Raw genomic sequence first — 5835 nt, forward strand, 5'->3', positions numbered from 1 at the left:
AACCTATCTGGGCCTGTGAAGGAGCTGTCTGGGCCTGTCCAATAGCCGTCTGGGTCTCTTTTCACTGTGTGTGAGTCGTCTGTGGCTGCATAGGAGACGTCTGGGTCTCTGGAGGAGCTGTCTGAGTCTGTGCAGCAGATCCCTGCGACTTTATCAGACAGAATGGATCTGTGTGGGAACTGTCTGTGATTGTATGGGAACTGTCCGTGTTTGTGTAATATTTGTCTGCATCTGCGTCAGAGCTGTCTGGGTCTGTGCATGAGCAGCCTGGGATTGTGGAAGACCTGTCCAGGACTGTGTAGGAGCTGTCTGTGAATGTGTAGGAGCTCCTTGGGTCAGTGTTGAAGCTTTCTGGGTCTGTGTAGGAACAGTCTGGATCTGTCTAGGAGCTGGTCTGGTTGTATGGAGACAGTCTGGGTCCGGGCTGAAACCTGGATCTGTCAGTTAGTTGTCTGTTTCTGTGTCGGAATATCTAAATTTGTTGGAGCTGTCTTGGTTTGTGTTAAGAATTCCCTGGGTCTGTGAAGGAGCTGTCTGGGTCAGTGTAAGAGTGTTTGGGCCTGCATAACAGTGTCTGGGTCTGTGCAGAAGCTGTCTTGGTCTGTGTAGGGGCTACCTGTGTCTATGTAAGAGTATGTGCATCTGTATTGCAGATGTTTGCATCTGTAAAAGTGCCGCAACGGCTGTGTCTGTCTGACTAGCAGCTGGCTGAGACTCTGTAGGAGCTGCCTGGGTCTGTGCAGGAGCTGCCTGGGCCTGTGTAGGCTCTGGCTGGATGTACACAGCAACTGTCTGGGTCATGTGTAGGAGCTGACTGGTCTGTGTTGCAACTGCCTGAAGCTGTCGAGGAGCTGTCTGGGTCTGTGAGGGAGCTTACTAGGCCTGTCCAGCAGCCGTCTGAATTTGTACAGCAGCTCCCTGTGACTTTGTAGGAACCGACTGAGTCTGTGTACTGGGTGTCTAGGTCTGCGTGGGTACATCTGCACCTGAGTTAGAGCCATCTGTGTCTGTGTAGGACATGTCTGGGTCTCCGTTGAAGCAATCTGAGCCTGTCTAGCAGCCGTCTGTGTCTGTGCAGCAGCTCCCTACGACTTTGTAGGATTTGAATGGGTCTGTGTGGGAACTGTCAGGGTTTGGGTGGTAGTTGTCTGCATCTGCGTCACAGCTGTCTGGGTCTGCGCATGAGCTGCCTAGGTTTGTGGAAGAGCTGTCTCGGACTGTGTAGGAGCTGTCCGTGGCTCAGTGTTGAAGCTGTCTGGGTCTGTGTAGCAGCTGTCTGGGTCTGTGTTGGAGCTGTCTGCATCGGTGTAAGAGGAGTCTGCTTCTGTGTCGGAGCAGCTTGTGTCTATGTAAGTGTGTCTGCAACTCTATAGCAGTGTCTGAGTATTTGTCGGAACTGTCCGTACCTGTCTAAGAGCTGCTGCAGCTCTGTAAGAGCTGTCTGCGTCTGTGTAAGAGCTGCCTGGGTCTATTAAAGAGCATCTGCACCTGTATGGCAGTGCCTCGGTATGTCTAGGTGCCGTCTGCGTCTCTGTAAGCTCTGGCTGAGTCTTTGTAGGAGCTGTCTGCTGCTGTGTAGGAGCTGTCTGGGCCTATGAAAGAGTGTCTGGGTCTGTGTAGCTCTATCCGGGTCTGCGTAGGAGCTCTCTGGGTCTGTGTAGCAACTGTCTGGGTCTGCGCATGAGCTCCCTAGGTTTGTGGAAGAGCTGTCTAGGACTGTGTAGGAGTGGTTTGTGTCCGTGTAGGTGCTCCTTGGGTCTGTGTCCAGCTGTCTGGGTCTGTGTAGGTGCTGTCTGTGTCTGAGTAGGAGATGTCTGGGTCTGAGTAGGAGCTGGTCTGGTCTGTGTGGAGGCAGTCAGGATCCGGGTAGGAACGGCCTGGATCTGTCTATGAGTTGTCTGAGTCTGTGCAGGAGTGTCTAAATCTGTAGAAGCTGTCTGGGTCTGTGTTAAGAACTCCCTGGGTCTGTGAAGGGTCTGTCTGGATCTATGTAGCTGTTGCCTGGGTCTGAGTAGGAGATTTCTGGGTCTGTGTAGTGCTGACTGCGACTCCGTAAGCACTCAGTCTTTGGAAGAGCTGTCTGCTGCTGTGTAGGAGCTGTCTGGGTCCGTGTAATTGTGTCTGGGTCTCTGCAGCTGTATCTGGGTCTGTGTAGTAGCTGTCCAGGTCAGCGCATGAGATCCCTGGGTTTGTGGGACTGTGTAAGAGCTGTCTGCGTCTGTGTGGGAACTGTCCGGGTCAGTGTAGAAGCTGTCTGTGTTGGTGTAGGAGCTGCCTGGGTCTGTGTAGGAGCTGTCTTGATAAGTCTAGGAGCCATCTGGGTCTGTGCAGGTGCTGTCTGGATGTGTGTAGCAGCTGCCTGGGACATGTGTAGGAGCTGTCTGGGCCTGTCTTGAAACTGTCTGAGCCTGTCAAGGAGCTGTCTGGGTCTGTGAGGGAGCTTACTGGGCCTGTCTAGTAGCCGTTTGAATCTGTGCTGATGCTCCCTGTGACATTGTAGGAACTATGAGTCTGTGTAGGGGGCGTCTGGGTCTGCGTGACTACTTTCAGCGCCTGAGTCAGAGCCGTGTGGAGGAGCTGCCTGAGCCAGTCTAGGAGTCGTCTTGGGTCTGTGTAGGAGCTGTCTGGGTCTGTGTGAGGGTGACTGGCGCTGTCTGCAGTTTCTATCTCAGTGTATAAGTGTCTGGGTCTTTATTACAGTTTCTGCGTCTGTTTACCAGGTATCTGAGTCTGTGTAAGAATTCACTGGGTCTGCGAAGGGTCTGTCTGGATCTATGTAAACTGTAGGAGATTTCTGGGTCTGTCTCGGTGCTGTCTGCGACTCTGTAAGCGCTGGCTGAGTCTTTGTAGGAGCTGTCTGTGTCCGTGTAGGTGTTTCTTGGGTCTGTGTTGAAGCTGTCTGGGTCTGTATTGGAGCTGTCTGCATCTGTGTAGGAGCTGCCTGTCTCTATGTAAGAGTGTCTGCATCTGTATAGCAGTGTCTGGGTTTATGCAGGTGCTGTCTGTACCTGTGTAAGAGCTGTCTGTGTCTGTGTAGGAGCTGCCAGGGTCTGTTAAAGGATGTCTGCATCTGCTTAGCATTGTCTGGGTCTGCCTAGGAACTGTCTGTGTAAGGATTGCCTGTGTCTGTGTAGGAGCTGTCTAGGCCTGTGAAAGAGTGTCTGGGCCTGTGTAGCTCTATCTGGATCTGGATTGGAGCTCTCTGGGTCTGTGTAGCAACTGTCTGGGTCTGCGCATGAGATCCCTAGGATTGTGGAAGAGTTAACTAGGACTGTGTAGGAGCTGTCCGTGTCTGTGTTGGTGCTGCTTGGGTCTGTGTAGGTGCTGTCTGGGTCTGTGTAGGGGCTGGTCTGGTCTGTTTGGTGACAGTCTGGATCCGGGTAGGAACTGCCTGCGTCTGTCTATTAGTTGTCTGAGTCTGTGTAGGAGTGTCTAAATCTGTAGAAGCTGTCTGGGTCTGTGTTAAGAACTCCCTGAGTCTGTGAAGGAGCTGGCTGGGTCAGTGTAAGAGTATCTGGGCCTAAATAGCAGTGTCTGGCTCAGTGTAGAAGCTGTCTGGGCCTGTGTAGCAGCTGTCTAGGAGCTGTCTCAGTCTGTGTCGGAGATGACTGGGCCTGTGTGGAAGCAGTCTGCATTTCTGTAAGGACAGTCTGGTTCAGTTTAGGTGCCGTCTGGATCAGTGTATGATGGTTTGTGGGTCTGTGCAGAAGCTGTCTGGGTCTGTGTAGGAGCTGTCTGCTTCTGTGTAAGAGCTGTCTGCATCTGTATAGCAGTGTCTGGTCTGTGTCGGTGCTGGTCTGTGTAGGTGCTGCTGCGGCTGTGTCAGATCTGTCTGTGTCTGTGTAAGAGCTGTCTGGGTCTTTTTAGGAGCTGTCTGGGTCTGTCCAGGAGCCATCTGTGTCTGTGTGGGAACTGTCTGGATGTGTGTAGCAGCTGCCTGGGTCATGTGTAGGAGCTGTCTGGGTCCGTGTAAGATTGTCTGCGCCTGTACAGCAGTGTCTTGGTGAGTGTAGTAATTGTCTGAGTCTATGTAAGAACGGTCTGTGTCTGTGTAATTGTGTCTGGGTCTCTACAGCTGTATCTGGGTATGTGTAGGAGCTCTCTGGGTCTGTGTAGTAGCTGTCTAGGTCCGCACATGAGATTCCAGGGTTTGTGGAAGAGCTGTCTGTGACTGTGTAGGAGCTGTCTGTGTCCATGTAGGTGTCCTTGGGTCTGTGTTGAAGCTGTCTGGATCTGTGCGGGAGCTGCCTGGGCCAGTCTACAAGCGATCTGGTCCCATCTAGGAGCTGTCTGGCCCAGTCTATTATCCATCTTGGTCTGCATAATTGTATATGAGTCTAAGTAGGAGCTGTCTGTGGCTGCATCGGAGATGTCTGTGTCTCCGTAGGAGCTGTCTGAACCTGCCCAGCAGCCACCTGAATCTGTGCAGCAGCTCCCTGCGACTTTGTAGGAGCTGAATGGGTCTGTGTGGGAACAGTCTGGGTTTGTGTGGGAACTGTCCGGGTCAGTTTAGAAGCTGTCTGTGTTGGTGTAGGAGCTGCCTGGGTCTGGGTAGGAGCTGTCTTGATAAGTCTAGGAGCCATCTGGGCCTATGTAGGTACTGTCTGGATATGTGCAGCAGCTGTCTGGAAGTGTGTAGGAGCTGTTTGGGTCTGTCTTGCAACTGTCTGAACCTGTCTAGTAGCTGTCTGGGTCTGTGAGGGAGCTTACTGGGCCTGTCTAGTAGCCGTTTGAATCTGTGCTGCAGCTCCCTGTGATATTGTAGGAACTATGAGTCTGTGTTGAGGGCGTCTGGGTCTGCATGAGTACTTTCAGCGCCTGAGTCAGAGCCGTGTGGAGGAGCTGCCTGAGCCAGTCTAGGAGTCGTCTTGGTCTGTGTAGGAGCTGTCTGGATCTGTGTGAGGGTGACTGCCGCTGTCTGGCAGTGTCTGTATCAGTGTATAAGTGTCTGGGCCTTTATTGCAGTTTCTGCGTCTGTTTACCAGCTGTCTGAGTCTGTGTAAGAATTCACTGGGTCTGCGAAGGGTCTGTCTGGGTCTATGTAAACTGTAGGAGATTTCTGGGTCTGTCTAGGTGCTGTCTGCGACTCTGTAAGCGCTGGCTGAGTCTTTGTAGGAGCTGTCTGTGTCCGTGTTGGTGTTTCTTGGGTCTGTGTTAAAGCTGTCTGGGTTTGTGTTGGAGCTGTCTGCATCTATGTAGGAGCTGCCTGTCTCTATGTAAGAGTATCTGCATCTGTATAGCAGTGTCTGGGTTTATGTAGGTGCTGTCTGAGCCTGTGTAAGAGCTGTCTGTGTCTGTGTAGGAGCTGCCAGGGTCTATTAAAGGATGTCTGCATCTGCTTAGCATTGTCTGGGTCTGCCTCGGAACGGTCTGTGTCTGTGTAAGGATTGCCTGTGTCTGTGCAGGAGCTGTCTAGGCCTGTGAAAGAGTGTCTGGGCCTGTGTAGCTCTATCTGGATCTGCGTAGGAGCTCTCTGGGTCTGTGTAGCAACTGTCTGGGACTGCGCATGAGCTCCCTAGGTTTGTGGAAGAGCTGTCTAGGACTGTGTAGGAGATGTCTGTGTCCGTGTAGGTGCTCCTTGGGTCTGTGTTGAGCTGTCTTGGTCTGTGTAGGTGCTGTCTGGGTCTGAGTAGCAGCTGGTCTGGTCTGTGTGGTGGCAGTCTGGATCTGGGTAGGACCTGCCTGGGTCTGTCTATTAGTTGTCTGAGTCTGTGCAGGAGTGTCTAAATCTGTCGAAGCTGTCTGGGTCTGAGTTAAGAAATTCCCAGGCCTGTGAAGGAGCTGGCTGGGTCAGTGTAAGTTTATCTGGGCGTAAATAGCAGTGTCTGGCTCAGT

This window comes from Heptranchias perlo, chromosome 35, assembly GCF_035084215.1.
Source record: "Heptranchias perlo isolate sHepPer1 chromosome 35, sHepPer1.hap1, whole genome shotgun sequence".
Taxonomy (NCBI): Eukaryota; Metazoa; Chordata; class Chondrichthyes; order Hexanchiformes; family Hexanchidae; genus Heptranchias; species Heptranchias perlo.